Source organism: Ammospiza caudacuta, chromosome 3 (genome assembly GCF_027887145.1).
Source record: "Ammospiza caudacuta isolate bAmmCau1 chromosome 3, bAmmCau1.pri, whole genome shotgun sequence".
NCBI lineage: Eukaryota > Metazoa > Chordata > Aves > Passeriformes > Passerellidae > Ammospiza > Ammospiza caudacuta.
In genome coordinates, this window is record NC_080595.1 from 51,287,918 (window position 1) to 51,304,107 (window position 16,190).

The following is a 16,190-nucleotide window of genomic DNA, read 5'->3' on the forward strand; positions in this document are numbered from 1 at the left end:
GGGCAGAGGCACTGGTGAAAGAATCTCCAGCTGTTGAGCACTGAGCTCATGTGAGCTGTTGGAAGAGTCACACACAGGTCCATTAGTTTGGGCTATGGGATCCTGGATGTTAAGTGCAAACACCAACAACCTGAATCAACAGAGAGGAAGAAAAGACCTGAAGCCCAAGAATTGCCATCTAGAAAAATTAATTTACTAACACTCCGCTTTGATGCAGAATTGGAAGGCAGAGGGACAGATTGTGTATAACTTTTAAAGTAAAATTCAACAGTGATAATATCAGTAAATGGCAATTATTTCTTATTTTAAAAATAGAGGAATAAAGAAGATTATAATGAAAGGAGGACACTCATTACTGGAAATATCACCTGTACCTCAGTTCATCAATCAGACATTATCCAACTGTATAATTTTCTATGCAAAATGGTGTCTTATAGATATTGAGTATCTCTAAGCAATTATTACCAGGTGTTTCAGGCTGCCTTACCAAAGGTAAGTGTAAGAAAGACTAAGAATCATAATATAAGCAAAGCATAAGGATGGGGATTTGAATCACCTCCATGCTCAAGGACACAGCCTTTTGGCTCTTTACCATGTGTCTCTGATGTAATTTGTAAACGTCATTATATCTCCATTCCCAGGGTTAAGCCTGAAGAATTTCCAACCCACAAGGAAACTTTTGAGCAAACAGGGTGCTGCAACTTGGAGAATCCAGCTCAAAGTGAGCTAGTCTACTCCAGAAACAAAACAGTAAAAAAAGGGAATAACTTCATCTGCAGGAGAAACTTTAGTTGTTCTAACATCCTTATGCATATTCAGTCCGTGTAACTTTACAAATGAACAGTGAAAGAGATCTCCAATACTTCATAACATCTATCATTCTTTCATTTTTTTCCACACAAAAGTACTCCAGACTAAGAAGCTCTTTAGAAAAGCACAAAAAACACCAGGTAGGCTACAGAGAAAGGTCACCACTAAGAACATTACAAAAAGTGACACGGTCACATGTGACTGTATCTTGCATGTAAAGCACCACCAGACTGATGCTTTCCAGTAGGCAGTCAGGGTTAGAACCCTGTCTCTCTATGGAACCACCTACTCTCTTGTGGCAGAGGAAGGCCGTACATCTTCAATTTTCAGGAGAAAAACAGCACTGCCATCTGAATATAACATAACACTACTGCTTCATATTCTGCAATTTAAATTAAAACAACAGCAGACTTTGCAATTTGGTAACCTGAGGTTCTAAATTAATGAACATGGAATGATGAGAGTAGAATATAAATGAAAGGGCTCAGCACTAGAATTCCCACAAATAAAGATCCAAGGATTTGAGAAACAATTTACAAAAACAGCTGATTATTTCATTGCTATTTTTCAGTAAGGACTGGAGAATAGCACTAACACAGTGCTATTTTCTGGCAATCCACTGATGTAGATCTTTATTGAAACTAAGTGTCTTATTACAAAATGAAAAGATAATTTACTGGGAGTTTATGAGTAAGAAATTATTTTACACTTTCTAATCTCCCTCCCATCCAAACACCATAAATGTTTCATTGTTCTCCTGAGAGCATGTCACTGGTGGAATATAAAGATGGTGCTTACAGCAGCATTTTGAGACAGTTAGTAGTTAATCATATGTAAAACTGTTAAAAACTAGGGGACCAAATAATTTTTAAACCTCTCTCATGCATCCTGTAATTGTGCCATGGGAGTCTGATAGCCTGATGAATACTGGGTCAAAGTTTTGCAGAACACATAGTGTTTAGGTGACTGAGTAGGTAACACAGTAACGACAGCATGATAATTACAAGGAAAAAAGGCTTAAGGAAAAGCCTTAAAGGAAATGAGACATGTAAACATGTGCCTCAACCAGGAAACATAACCAAGGGTTCTAAAATTCAAGTGTCAGGGCAGATGCACAGAACACAAGAAGGGCAAACACTGTATGTTGTATATAATGTACCTTCTTAGTCTCATATTGAAATGGGATGCAAGACTTGTCTACAACATCTCAGGAGATTTTTCCTGTTCATCTGTCAGAACTGACTGCCACTTCATTTCTTAATTCTTTGGACTCTCATTTAATTCCTCTTTTGGGCTGATGTCATTGCCACTCAAACACAAGTAACATAGCCTGCAGCTCTTACATATTCAAACCCTAATTAGAAAATCAGAGTAGAAGGCAAGACATTCTCTCACAGGAGCACACGTACTGTGGTGACCAGAGAACCCCTGTTAATCACCATTAAAGGATGACCTCCATGTTCTGAACAAAATCTCTGGTTTTTGTCCCATGTGGAGTCCATTATGAAAGGGTTTTACCTTATCTGTTTCTCAAGCAATGTCTTTAGGGACTTGACCATTCTTGGACTCAAGCCCTGTCATCATATCATCAAAGTTTCTGCCCATCATATTATTTGCTCTAATATTGATGATCTTGATGATCCCATATTTCATACAAAAAACCCAAAACAACCCAAACACCCACCTCCAAAACAAACACCCAACAAAAACTGGACCATAAAAAAATCCATTACCAAAAAAACCACAAAAAATCCTCCCCCCCCCACAAAAAACCCAAAAGAAAACAAAAAACCCCCACCAAAAACCCCAAAGAACGCCCCCAAAAACAAACAAAACTCCCCAAAATGATCCTCAAACTCATTTTTGTACAATAAGGGTAACAACCCCTAAAAGTTTTAGACTCTGTGCCTATTTCTGCCCAAGAGGTTGAGTTTTGTTGGTTTGCTTCAAGCTCACCACATTTAGCAGTGCAGCTTCTTTGGCTCAGTGTGAGCAAGTCCTGACTCCTTGGATGCTTGCTCCTCCTAAACATGAAAAGTATTGTATGACTTTTTTATTGTATGACTAAGGAAGGTAAACTTGTAATAATAATATTCAGAATATCATATTCAGAACTTTGGAAATTCAAAAGAGAACAGGTCTAAAAACTGACTGGGTCACACAGAAGTGAAAAATATGTCTCCACTTACTGCTCAGCTGGCAAAGCCACTGTTTGTGTGAATGCCAAGGAAAATTAAATAATATTCATTTGGAAGCCAGGGTTTCAGTCCATATGATTATAATGAATTAAATGCAGACAAGATTCACAGCATCAAAGTACTCAATCAAAATAAAACAATGAGAAAGCAGGCAAGAAAGCTCAATGATTTAAATATGAACAATTCTACCACAAAGCAAATAATTTTCAGTGACATAGCCAGGGGAAAATAGGTAAACATTACACACTTGGCCTTTTAGTTTTCTTGCACCTACTGTAGAATGAACACCATTTGTTTGAAAATATGTAATATTACATTAAAAAGTGAGACAGACTTGACTGACAGAGAGGGACAGGGATTAAAAGCCCCAAGGTTTACTAGCCTAAAGGCAGCCATGACAAACTGCTGCCAGTTGCCCAAAGCCTGCACAGCTACTCAAGCACACAATCCTCAAAATAGTAATATGCGGCTGAGGACAATCCCTGCTGTGCAGAGCTGAATTTCAAACTGGGCTCAAGAGAAGGGAAAACATCAACACAATCACACACCAGTCACTCACATCTTACATTCATTATCAGGTTTTTCAAAGGAATCCCCAAGGCAGCTATATTTCACAGAATTGAAGGTTTAAAATAAAAGAAAAGGAAAAGAAAACCAAAGCAACCCCCTCTACTCAAAACTGTATTTATTCTATTTTCTAAATGGGCAATAAAACATATGAAAAAAATTGCTAAAGTAGACTCGAGACAAAAATGCTTTTTGGAAACTGGAAAATAAATATTAAGAAAATACGTAACAAGAATAACACTGATACCAGGCAATTGAATGCCATCCTATATATAAATTCTTAGCCAAATACTATACAATTATAGCTTACTTTCCAAGAAAGTCTGCAAAGAAATTTTGATTGTACAGAAAACATAGCTACCCCTCTTGTCCTTTCGTCTGAAAATTCTATCACTGCAAGTACCAAGTATCAGCAGTAGGATGTGATATGTTAATGTGTTCTAATTTTGATTACTTCAGCAGAACTGATGTGTGAAGAAATTAAAGTCTGTGCATTAGACAGATTAATAGTCTAGGATGAATAAAATACGCAATTAGAAAACTGTTTAAATTAAGAAGAGAATTTGCAGAGAGGAGGGCACATCACATTCATGTGAATGGCAATCTGCTGATTTTCTTGTGTGTTTTCTGGTGTCAGAATGAAATTTTCTTTATTAAGATACTCTGAAAAGAGTTGGAAGAAATTATTAAAGACTTCAGAAAGATTTATTTATATTTTAATGATCTAATGTGCTTCAAGAAAGCCAGTAGTAGTCAAAAATAAAGCAACATTTAGTAGTGCATGCAGAGAGTAAGCAACCAAAACACATCTTATTGATAAGTTACATGTACAGATGAGAATGTTAAGTACAACCTGGGAGTTGTTGGTTGTATTTATGTTCATTTTACTGCAAGATCTCCACAGTCCTCATCCAGCACTGCCCTAGTGGGAACCTTCTTTCACTCTGGTGGGAAGTATTTAATAAAAACCTCTGAGATTAAACAGAACAGTTAGTGGGACTGACTGCAGCCAGCAATGTCATTGTCATTACCCCATTCAATGCATTACCCATCATGGTCACAAAGGAAACGTGGCAACCAGCAAACCCTGTTTGTGCCGGGCACAGATGGGAAAGCTCCCTCCCTCTTCTAATTGTCTGGGAAGGAAACTCATTAAATAGTGGTTTTCACCTGTCACAGTCCAGGAGCAAACTCAGCAGCCCTCTCAGCTGCCCACTTGTAGGGGAAGGCATAGCTGATGGTGCAATGGGTTCTCCTCTGCTACTGAACAAATGCCCTGTTTCCCAACACAAAAGAGCAAAGGACCATCCCTCTAACAATTAAGTTCCAGTGGACTCCAATGTCATATGCACCATTAAGTTCTATCACCACCCCAAATAAATGCTACAATTCCTGATTTTCATAGGCAGTAAATAATGAATAATATAGAGGATGAGTTCTGCATTTTGTTAGGGCATTTTTCCCTTCTCATTTAAAGCACTTTCAGCACAATGAAGCTTTAGGAAAAGACATTTTGATTTAAAAAATAAGAAAATACATTAATTGTTTTCAAATTACTTTTACTTTTTCATAAAACAGGCCTATTATTATTTGCACTTATTAGAAAACAAAATTGAAAATATACTATTGAGAGATGTTTTTTTGCCTTGTACTCTGTTTTATTATACTGCTTAATTTATGGCAGCATAATTTTGTAAAATTCCAAGAACCAAGTGCACATCCAACATTAGCGTCAACTCATGCTACACCAGAAAATCCTTAACTTCTGTGTTACACTGGTATAAAACAGAACAGGATTTTGTTTTGGCATTGCTAGAATGGTTTAAATAGTTCCTACACACTTGTGCTACATCACTGGGTTGTGAAATTCACCAGTGTACTCCGAGAAAAATTAATTACTGCGCCTAAAAAATCTTACACAATTGCAATGCTACGTTCAAAAAGAGTAAATACTGAAACTCTCACTGTAATTATGTATGCTTATATAGAGACAACAGAGGGGAAAAAACAAAAAGATAAAAAAATCCCAGAGTTATACATCTCACAAACAATAATTCATGCAATAACTTCAGAGTACAACAGCACTCAGCATGAATGCACAGCTCTTATACAGACATGGGAAAGAACAGCAAAGTGTTTTAGAGAAGGGGTTTGTGCAAGCTCAGACAGTCTGCCCCTCCCCAAAATAAAGTCTTAAAGGGAGTTCCACCAGTTTCCTGTCAAACAGCTCAGCAAAGTGGGAGAGTAGACATAAATCAAATCTATAATCAAAATTTCTCCCACTGCTGTTTTTTCCTGACCTCTCCCACCTCAAAGAAAACCTCACTAATGCTTATCTGTACTATATATCATAGCTAGGCTCTCCTGCACACAAACCTATCCTTGTGTTTTAAATGGTTTGCAGGAAGAACAGATTTTACTTCAAAGTAATGCTGCTTTCAAAGAGCTGTTTAGCTATCAGTCTATTTTAATTTATGATTTGCATGCCAGCTCTAAACCACAGAAGAATTTTCTCTTACAATGACTGGTGATAAATAATGCAGAGCACTGACACTGAAGCTGAAAGAAAAATTCAGGAAAATAGTCCCAAAATTAATCCTATTGATAGGAAAAGTGCCATGTGGCATGGTTTTTAAAAGGATTGGTCCCAATATCTCAGCCACTTTTCTAATTTAGCATGCTTTTAAAGTGTTGCTCTCCTTATTCTTTTGTTGAGTCCTTACATAATACAACAAATTAAAAATTTGAGTAAGATTACTCACTTTCTGCCTTAGCCATAGATCAAGATCTAACTGTTGTAGAAAACAGAATGAAGAACAAATGGATACTTCTTCCTTTTAGTAAAATATTATCCATAGGGAAGGAGGAGCAATGGCTTTGTAAAACCAACAAAATAAAAAGCGAGAGCAGGGCAGGTCAGCCCAACAGCCCTCTATAAATTCTGTTTTCCATCGGCCTCATCGGCATTTTAAAGAAGGAACACGATGGGGAGCAGTGAAGCAGCTCTGTAGATCTTCATGCTGAACTCTAGCCAAGTATGGGAAGCTGCATCGAGACTGATGCAAGGGAAAGATGTCCACAAAAGCAGATTCACACTAGAACTACCCAGCACAAAAGCAAGATGGTAACAAGTGGTAAAGGATCACAAATAACAAGCAAAGACAAGTATCTGTGTAGTAAAGAAGGAGCAAATGCACAGACTCAAAGAGCAGCACAGTCCATGCAATAGCTAATGAGGAGGACATGCTATTCAGGCCCCCAAAAGGAGGTAAGGCAAGCAAGCCTCCTCTGCAGAGGAAAAAGAAGGATCAGTGCCTACAGAAGAGCCAGGACAAAACTAAGTTTGTCTTCTTTTATTTTTCTGCCAGCTCCAAGAACTGCTGCTGAAGTAACAATTGAAAAACAAGTAAAATATGAAGAGAGACTCCCAAAAATGTAATTTTCAGACTCACAATTCACACTTTATTGTTTACCTACAGGGTAGAATGCAAGACCATGCTGCTTTTATTTTTCTTTCATTTCTTTCCATAAGACATGACAGTTACAATCATCAGGTTAGACAAATTTGTTGCATAGACTAAATTTGCCTATTTTTCTACTTTGTGTCCCACTTTCATTGACAATTCTCCAAATAAAACTATTGTGTAAGCTCTTTGGTTTCACTGGGCTCTGTAAAGATTGCCACAATGTTATAAAACATCCAAAAGAACACACACAAACTCCCATATTGTGAAAAGTTACTTAGTTACTTAGTCACTGCCATCCCATTTGAAATGTTTTGTTTGTTTCTTGCTTCAGATGGAATATCCCCATTAAGTTCTCAGATGTCAGACACGTCTCATGAAAACAATTCTGTCAAACTATAATGGACAAAGAATTTTTTTTTTCTGTAATGTGTTTTGCTTGTATGAAGAGCTGGCCCAAGTATCTACTAAGTTAAATCATTTCCTTCAGTGAAACTAATTTTCAAGGAAAATGAATCATGGGAAAGACAAAGACGATATCAGCTATTCTATATCCACCCTGTTCCTTCCTGTATCTGTGCCTGGAAAAACCAAGCAACATAATAACAATAGAGTAAACTCTGACCTGCTGTAGTGCCATTGAAGTCAACGATGTTACAGCATGAATGAAGTTGGCACAACATCAAAATTTAATTTTTACCAATGCCAAAGTCTATCCCAGCATGTTGCTGTTTTCCAATTACTTGACAGTATGAAGATAACCTTTCTGTTAAAAAGCACATTATGCTGTATCCATTTTAACTGGAATTGTGCGGGTATGCAGGAGGCATGCCATAGACTTAAAACTAAGTTAGTGCTTCAGGAAAGTAAGTGCTCTAACAAGCTGCATGAATGATTAGTAGGAACAGCAGCAATGTATTGCCACAACCAAACAAAATCCCATCTTGTTTGCTTCACTGAGAAGACAGACTTTAAGATAGGAGGGACAATGCCATAGCTGTGAATAAGTAATTTTTTATCGTAAGTCCTTGTGTCAGGTATATTCATGCATTCTCTTAGGAAGGTCATCCTTTGGGACAAAATTTCTATGCTTGATTTGTTCCCACAATTTCTGAGAGTAATCTGTCATTCTTGTAAAATTGCATATATAAAAAAAATTACACAAAGACCCCAAAACCCCCAGAATAACAACAACCAAAAATCCATCAAACAAAACAAAAAAAAACCCACAGCAAACACCAAAGCATAAAAATACTCTCTCAGCAATATAAGGATTAAAGGATTATAAAGCTGCTTTTTTTCTCCCCAATTATCACAAAAGTAAAATTATTTTAAATCTGAAATTTATCACCTACACCACATAAAAAAAGTCTACATCAATGGCTCTGCAGGTTTTTTTTCCCTGCACCCTGACTCACTAAATACATACTGCCTCCAAAGTCAATGATTCTCTGAAGTTCATGGGAATGCAGAGATAGAGAGGGTAGAAAAACTGTTGCAAAAAGAAAAGTATGTAGGCCTGAATCACAAGCTGTGCTGTAGACAAGTGATGAGAGATGAAATTTTTTAACTTATTTTAGAATTAATTGAAGGTTTTTTGAAGGGAGTTTTTGTGATGAGCAATCAGACTAGTTTTGGGCTGTTTATTTCTTCTTACCTCAGTAAAGAGTACATGACTTCCCAGTGTCCCCTCCACTGCTAACACATTCTCTTGCGTAGCATATGGAAATAAAATCTGTTCCCATGTAGACTGTACTCACCATTTCAATTTGGTTTCGGTAAAATTGTGTGCCACTTGACCTCAACACTATCTAAGACTAAATGCCCATTTGAAATATCTCTGAAAATCTTTCCAAGTACTACCATTATTTAGTATATGCTCATAAGGCTGTAGCAGGGTGTGCAGTACCACTACATCTCTCCACGAGCATTGCCGTATGACAAACACCTTTTTCTTGGCTGAGTTGCAGCATCTGTGCCTAGCACTGCTATCCACAGCTTAAAATCACAGAATACATAGAAACTTCTACTCCATCTTTTAAAATTAGGCTTTTATATCCTTATTGTTGAAAACTGATTTTAGATTGTCTAGGGATAAAGACTACTTTGGAAGTCTACCAGTTTGCCAAACTGGAAAAAAGTTTTAAGCTAACAAACAAGGAAGAAACGGATGGATTAGCTACAATATAAAAACAAAAGATGAAGTTCAAGACAATTACTAATTCCAAAACATGGATGTATATTTCACAGTTTTAAAGAGAAAAAAATCTTTTATAACGTAATAGGAGCAAACAGACCATTCACACAGTGCTCTTATGTATCCAAAGGGCACTTGAATCAATCACGCCATTCTTGGCAGCAGATGGGCCAAACAGAAGATGATGGTGTGTTGCACTGAGCACTGATGCTCCAGAGAAAAAGTCCTGACAATGCCTCACTGACCTAACATGTCACCTTGTGCCTCGATTTCCCAGCCTTCAAAAGGACGGCCAGTGGCAGTAACCTTACTGACATGCTTATGATTTACTCAGGACAAGGAATGCAAATGCTGGGAGTCGGGTGATATAGTAAGTAGTGCTGTGTCACATGTTTGCAATTACACAAGCTTAACTACTTAGGATCAAAATACAGCCTTGTGCAGGGCAGTGCTGCAAATAAACTGCTCTGAACCTTGTTAAGTGCCTAAAATGGTATTTTTTTCTAAGTTTAAAGTCAATTCAGGTCACAGGCAAATAGAATGCAGTTTCACAGCCTCAGAAACAGGCTGAGAGGGACACTGACTCCATTTGAATTCTGTTCCTCATGTCCAGTAGAGTATAAAGTGTACTGTGTTTGTGTTGTTGAAGTATACATCCTCTGATGTATTGCACTGAATGATGCAAAGCACACAATCATTTGAAAATATGTGCTCCATTACCCAATTCCTTTCTTTTTTGGATCTAGTTTCTACTCTTGTTTTCCTTCCTACCTGCAACTTGTGTAAGTGACAGTCAGCTGTAAAAGGACTTCTCTATCCCCATGAAGCCATTCTCCTTTACTCCAGGTTGCTTGCACTGTCTTAGAAAACAAATCTGAGCCATGCACTGAGTTTATAACAAAGACTGTAGTGCATCTCTTTGCTTAATATCATACCATAAAATGTAGTTATTGTAAAAGCAAAGCAGAGAATCTAAATATCTTACATAAAAGGAGCAGGCAAACCTTGTGTAAGGAAAATAGAAGAAATGCAAGAAATAAATACAAAAGTGAGGCATAAACAGTAGTAGTTATGTTTTCAGATAGTTGTCAGGAACTACAAATTTTTTTAAAAAGTAGGGGAAAGAGTGTTTTCAAATTGATTTCATAAATCTAATGTGGCAAAGTATACATTACATTGCCAATTAAAAAAGACAGCAGCTCAGTCAAAATAACAGTAGAGTTACTCCCTTCAAGTCTCTGATAAAACAATAATTGAGCTACAACAGCTCAATTCCAAAGGATAGCTCCATGTGTCCAGAAATTTATCATTGGCAAAGACAAAGAAATGAAGGCAGGCAGCCAACATTCACTGAAGGGAAATAAATAACAGTACCTAAAATGACTCCAAATATACACAGCAATTTAGTCACAATTTTAGAAAAAACAATGAGTAGCTAATAAAGGAATACTTACAAACAGTTTCACCTAGAAATCTTGCTCTTTACTTTTTACCCATATAATATTTGCATAGGTGCACATGCAAAATAATGAATAATACTGAAAAATTTTTGCTTTAAACTGTTCAGTAACATGCACTACCATCTTAATCATACCCTAGGTATGTTGGCAGCAGTGCAACACAAGTGGGAGTCACAACTGACTTTTCCTCTGTAAAGACCAAATCAGCCTTTAAAGACTTACAAAGGAAAAGTTCTGAAGCAGCTTGTTATGTACAAAACTATTTGTTCTTCATCAGAAAACAAAACAAGTTCCCTTTTATTTAGAAGCCACTAAGGAACAAAACTTATTCCTTGTTTGGAGGCTTAAATTGAATCTAAAAACTTTCTTAAATATCACTTAATGGTGATTTTTGCTGCATTATGAGCAGTAAATTCACTTTACTGCAATGAAGCATATACATGTGCTGAGGTGGTAACAAGAGTACATATACTTTATTGTCCCACACACATTGAAGCAGTTATGTATTCTTTACTCAATTTTTTTTCCAGAAGAACACACACAGAGTGTGTGTATGAGTTCAGTTCCTCTCTGAACTCTCTTCTATACCCTTTAACTACATTCCAGACTGCCAGAATGATGCATTTTTCATATATATGATACTTATATTTGTTATGTTTAGGGAGCCAGCATTATTTACCACTACACAAAACATTATCACGTAGTATGTTAGGCAAAAAAGACAGTGTCTACCTCCTTGAAGGTGATTGAAAATCCCTAGCAAAGTTGTATTAATTTTATTCTAAAATAATCATCCAGCGAAATAATTTTGATCCACATGAGTCTTTAATCCTAATCAGCCTTACTGCTAAATTCTTTCTTATTGGACCAAACCACAACATTAATAGGTATTTTCTACAGTATAATGCCCTGCAATGTAGAATTACTGCAATTAGCTCTAAACCCACAAAAGGTCTCATTGACTTCAGTTCAGGCATAAGAATCTGCACTGCTCTGTATTGTTAAATACTCCAACAGATGCAGAGCATTACTGTAAGCTGCCATTGATGCAGGAGATACTCCCTCCAGTGTATCTCAGTATCATTGTTATGCAAAAAAAAGCCCAATGCAAAACCCACAAATCCAATAATGAATTCCAACAGGATTCTCATTTTGTTTTCAAACAGATTTTGAAAAGGTGCCCTTTACAGACTTGCTTGGCTATTGATGATGGATCAAATTATGTCACTTTTCCTTCTTCACCCTGCTCCCCAAACCCTAAAAAGGCAAGGAGGTGGTCTCTTAAAATATAGCTACTTATATCAGGCTATTGTTTCCTTTCCCTCCAAGACCACCCAGCTTTTCTAAACTGAATCTCTCTGCATGAAACAGATTGGAGCACTACCACTGCTCTCTATGCAAAGCCCTGCTAGGCTGCACTATTTACCATCCCTGCATAAACAGAGCATGCTGTACTGGCTGAATACAAACACATAAGAGACAGTAAAGGTTGGGGGAGAAACAGTGAAATCTTCGGCATTTCAGGAGGGGAGAGCCATGACTAAAGTCCTCTTCAAAGCTCAGGAGATTGCTTGAGAACAGGCCTTTTTTAGAGAATGTATACAAAGCCTTTATTTTCTTCTCATTGGGAGTTTTGAGGCTGTATATTTAAGGCAGGAGTGTAATTAAAATTTTAAAAGAAACTGGAAATTATCACATAATAACTGAATTCCAAATTCTAGCATTTCTGCAGGAAAAAAAAAAGATAAAACAAAGAGGACTTAAGTTCCAGTTTGCTCTGGAGGTTGGGGCAGTGCACTGGGCAATACAAAACACAGATTATAACTGTGGCTTTCTTGTTACCTGCTTCAATTCTCAGATCATGATGCTACAGTTTCCCACCCAGATACTGGTATATTGCTACTTGTCTTCACTGCACTTTGAAATCTACAAATGAGAAGCAGAAAGTATGAAAGGAACTATGCTATTATGAAAACGAAGTTGGGATACCACACAAGGGATAGACACATCTTAGGGGCATGGTTTTTCTAGCTGGCTTTGGCCAGCTTGAAAAAAATTTAAATGAAAGGGACAAGGTATAAGCTTCTTTGAAGACAGAAAAAAATCACAGCAAGGAGTTGCTCAACACTGGTGCCTGCCCAGACAGTAGTTTAGGAGACTTGAAACACACCCTAGGCAACAAAATAAGGCTCAATTATTTACATGAAAACATGTCAGACATTTTGTCCTTGGCTCAAAGCACAACACTGGCATCAATGTTGTTCTGTATTTCATCAGATTTAAAATAATCAGTTTTTACTGTGATCAGCTGTACATATTCTTGACCAGTCAAAAACTTGCCACCCCACACTATGTAACTGGCACAGAAGGTATCCTAAAAATCAGCAGCTGCTCAGCAGTGAAGTGGGGCAGGCACAGAACCTCTTAAGACCACGATCAAGACAGGGCACTTCTTTCTGCTCTGACACATATCAAGGAGCATCTAAAGAAGAAGTTATGCTTGAACTAAAACATGTCATTATTAAATTGAATTAACTAGTATCAACAGAGATTTAGACTGGAAATCATAGAAAAAGAGGAAAAGTGCTCACTAGACTACTATCATGGGTTGTAGTGGATGTGGGTTATGTTTTAAATACTTTAAGATATGCATGTTTTTAAAACATGAAAAAAACAGATGTAACATTATTGCTCAGTTGCTATGGGTATTTAATATGACACCAGCAAAATGCTTCAATTTAGATGTTGGGCTTGTAGCCTTAATTTTCCTTCTAGTTCCCTAAAATATGATGAGAGTTGGAATGTGCAGCTCATCTTGGAAACAAGGTTGCTGGTTCTTTGTTTACATTACACACAGCATAAATATGATAATACAGAAAAAAGGGCAGCTAAATTGGGGGTGAGGATGTCAACATGTGGAGTTTTCTCAGAGACACTGAGGGACAGGATGAGTGACACCAACACAGGCTGTAATACAGGAAATTCCAATGAGGTATTAGGAAATAACCTTTCAAAATGAAATAGTCAAGCACTGAAACAAGGGGCTGGTCCAGTTGTTGAATGCTTATCTTTGAAGAGATTGAAAACTGGGTTGGATGAGGCTCTGCACAACCTGCTGTACTTCCTCTAGTTGCAGTGGAGGGCAGGACTTAATTCTCCAAAGGTTGCTCCAGCTGAAACTACTCTGATTGTAAAACACCTTGAAATTCCTTGCCTTCCAAATGACCACTATGTGTAAGACATTTTAAATTACTACAGTTAACAACATGGTAGGTAATATTGTCAGCATTTCCCTGGTAGGTGAATTTCTGCTTCTCCGGAGGAAAATAGCCCATGCACCAGTGACCTGGGAGGGTGCCTTGAACATCTTAAGCTAGCTTGACAAAAATTAATTTCTTCTTTGCAGTCTTGGCATGCTTCCTTCTCTCTCCATCCCTATCCACAGCTGTGGCCTATAACTAGTTTTGTGCCTGTAAAATAATCAGTGGCATTAATTATTTGTGATAACTACATCACACATTTCCCAAGCTGCCGTTTTTATGAGGTTTGATGTTGCTTGCTTCTAACCTGGGCTTGGAAACTCTCCATGTGCAGCCAAAAAACCAAAAATTAAATGTGCTTCCATAATTGAAGTTTAACTACCCAGAAGTCAGCAAATTAGCTACTCATTGGAATAGGATTTTTGCAAAAATAAATGTTTCCAAATATATTAGTAAATAGCTAAAAAGGAAGATGGTAGTTAGGCTTTCTATCACTCTGACACTGTAGCAGATTACAGTAATACTCCAATAAAACCACATTCAAAACCTATACAAAATTTCAAAACAATAGCATAGTTTCTGGGAGAGAGTATTCTCTGCTTTAAAACCAACATATCTTCACAGAAATCACCCCAACAGTAAAAGACTGAATTTTATAAACATTTATAAACATTGAAAATAATTTTTGAGTGCAAATGTTCCTGTCATTTTTTGCCAACCCTCCATTTTCTCCTAACATGGTAAGAAGGAAAGAAGAGCAATCTCACAGGCATCTGACATTGACAACTGAATTGGATTAGGCTTTGGACAGAGTAATAAATTATCAAGATTGTTATTATGCTGTATATTCATCAGCAACTGAGCTTTGACAAACTTCAGGAACACAAGTTTAACTACAATATCACAAACACCAAAATCCATTTCCATGAATAAGGAAATACAAATGGAGCAAAATGGAAAACAGGGAGACTTTTAAACTGTGAGAAAATGCCCACGTGGAATAGCAGCTGTTGCATTTAAAATATTTGAAGCCTTGAGTATATACAAATATATCTATAGATTTATGACACTGACTTTGTCAATTGACAGTTAGAAGGTTTTCATGTCATCCATAATGATTAATTGTTATGTCAAATAAATATAGTCTTCCTGTATTTTTCCTCTCTTCATGACTTCCAATATGAAAAGCTTACTTAACACAATATTGACACTAGACTGAGACAAAAGGAGAGGGGTTTTGCCACAAAATTAACTTTTTTCAAATTAATAAAATGTCAAAAAGTCCAAACATGGCCTAAAGCCAAAAGTAATCCAAAATCAATCAAAATGTTTAACTTGGGAGGCTGCAATTTTTTTTTTGTTTTAATGTTAATTATTATACTGTTGAAACAAACACCAAAATTTAAATAGCGTTAAATTAGGATGTCACAATAATTTCAAAACTCTGTCAAAAACATTTCAAACCAGGAAATTCCCAACCACTTCCTATTAAGATTGAAGCCAGGAAAATTCTGGTGTAGCTTGCTGCTTGGGCTGTTCTTTGTGTGCATGACATGAAGTATTTCTATTATGGAACTGCAGTGAAGAGATAGCATTCCAAAGTCAACCATTTTAGAAAATGGAATGAGCTGTGAGTATAGTTTTTAAACTATATTTACATAAATGAATTATCACTGAATAAGAAGACCTTAAATAAGGAAAAAAAGAAAAAACAGAAACTGTCTGCATGTCACTATGAGAAGTAACATTACAGCAACTTTTGCTTTGATTTTTAATTCATTGCTTTTACTGAAACAAAAAGTATTTGAAAAATGAGTGAAAAGCTAATGAGCTTCTGTTGTATGATCTGGGTAGTGAGTCAATCTCAGATTCTAAATCACCCACAGGAATCATGAAATACAAAAAGGGATGCTGTAGATCTGTGTATCAGCATTGAATTAATTATTTTGTCCCTGGATCAAGCACATTTAATCTTCAGATGTGTTACAGCTGTTTTCAAGATTTACTAAAAATCCTTTAGATGTACAGGACTTAAGAGTGTTTCTATTATTTTTGAGAAGGCTCTCTGGAAAAACCAAAATCCTTGCCTTTTCAACTACGATGTTATATGTGGACATGCTTAGCACGCGTCTTGGTACAAACTTTCTGCAGATTTCAGATGAGGAAATGGCCTAGGTTAATATTAACCTTAAAGTTTAAGTGTTTAGGTAGGCTGAAAATACTTATTTACAAAG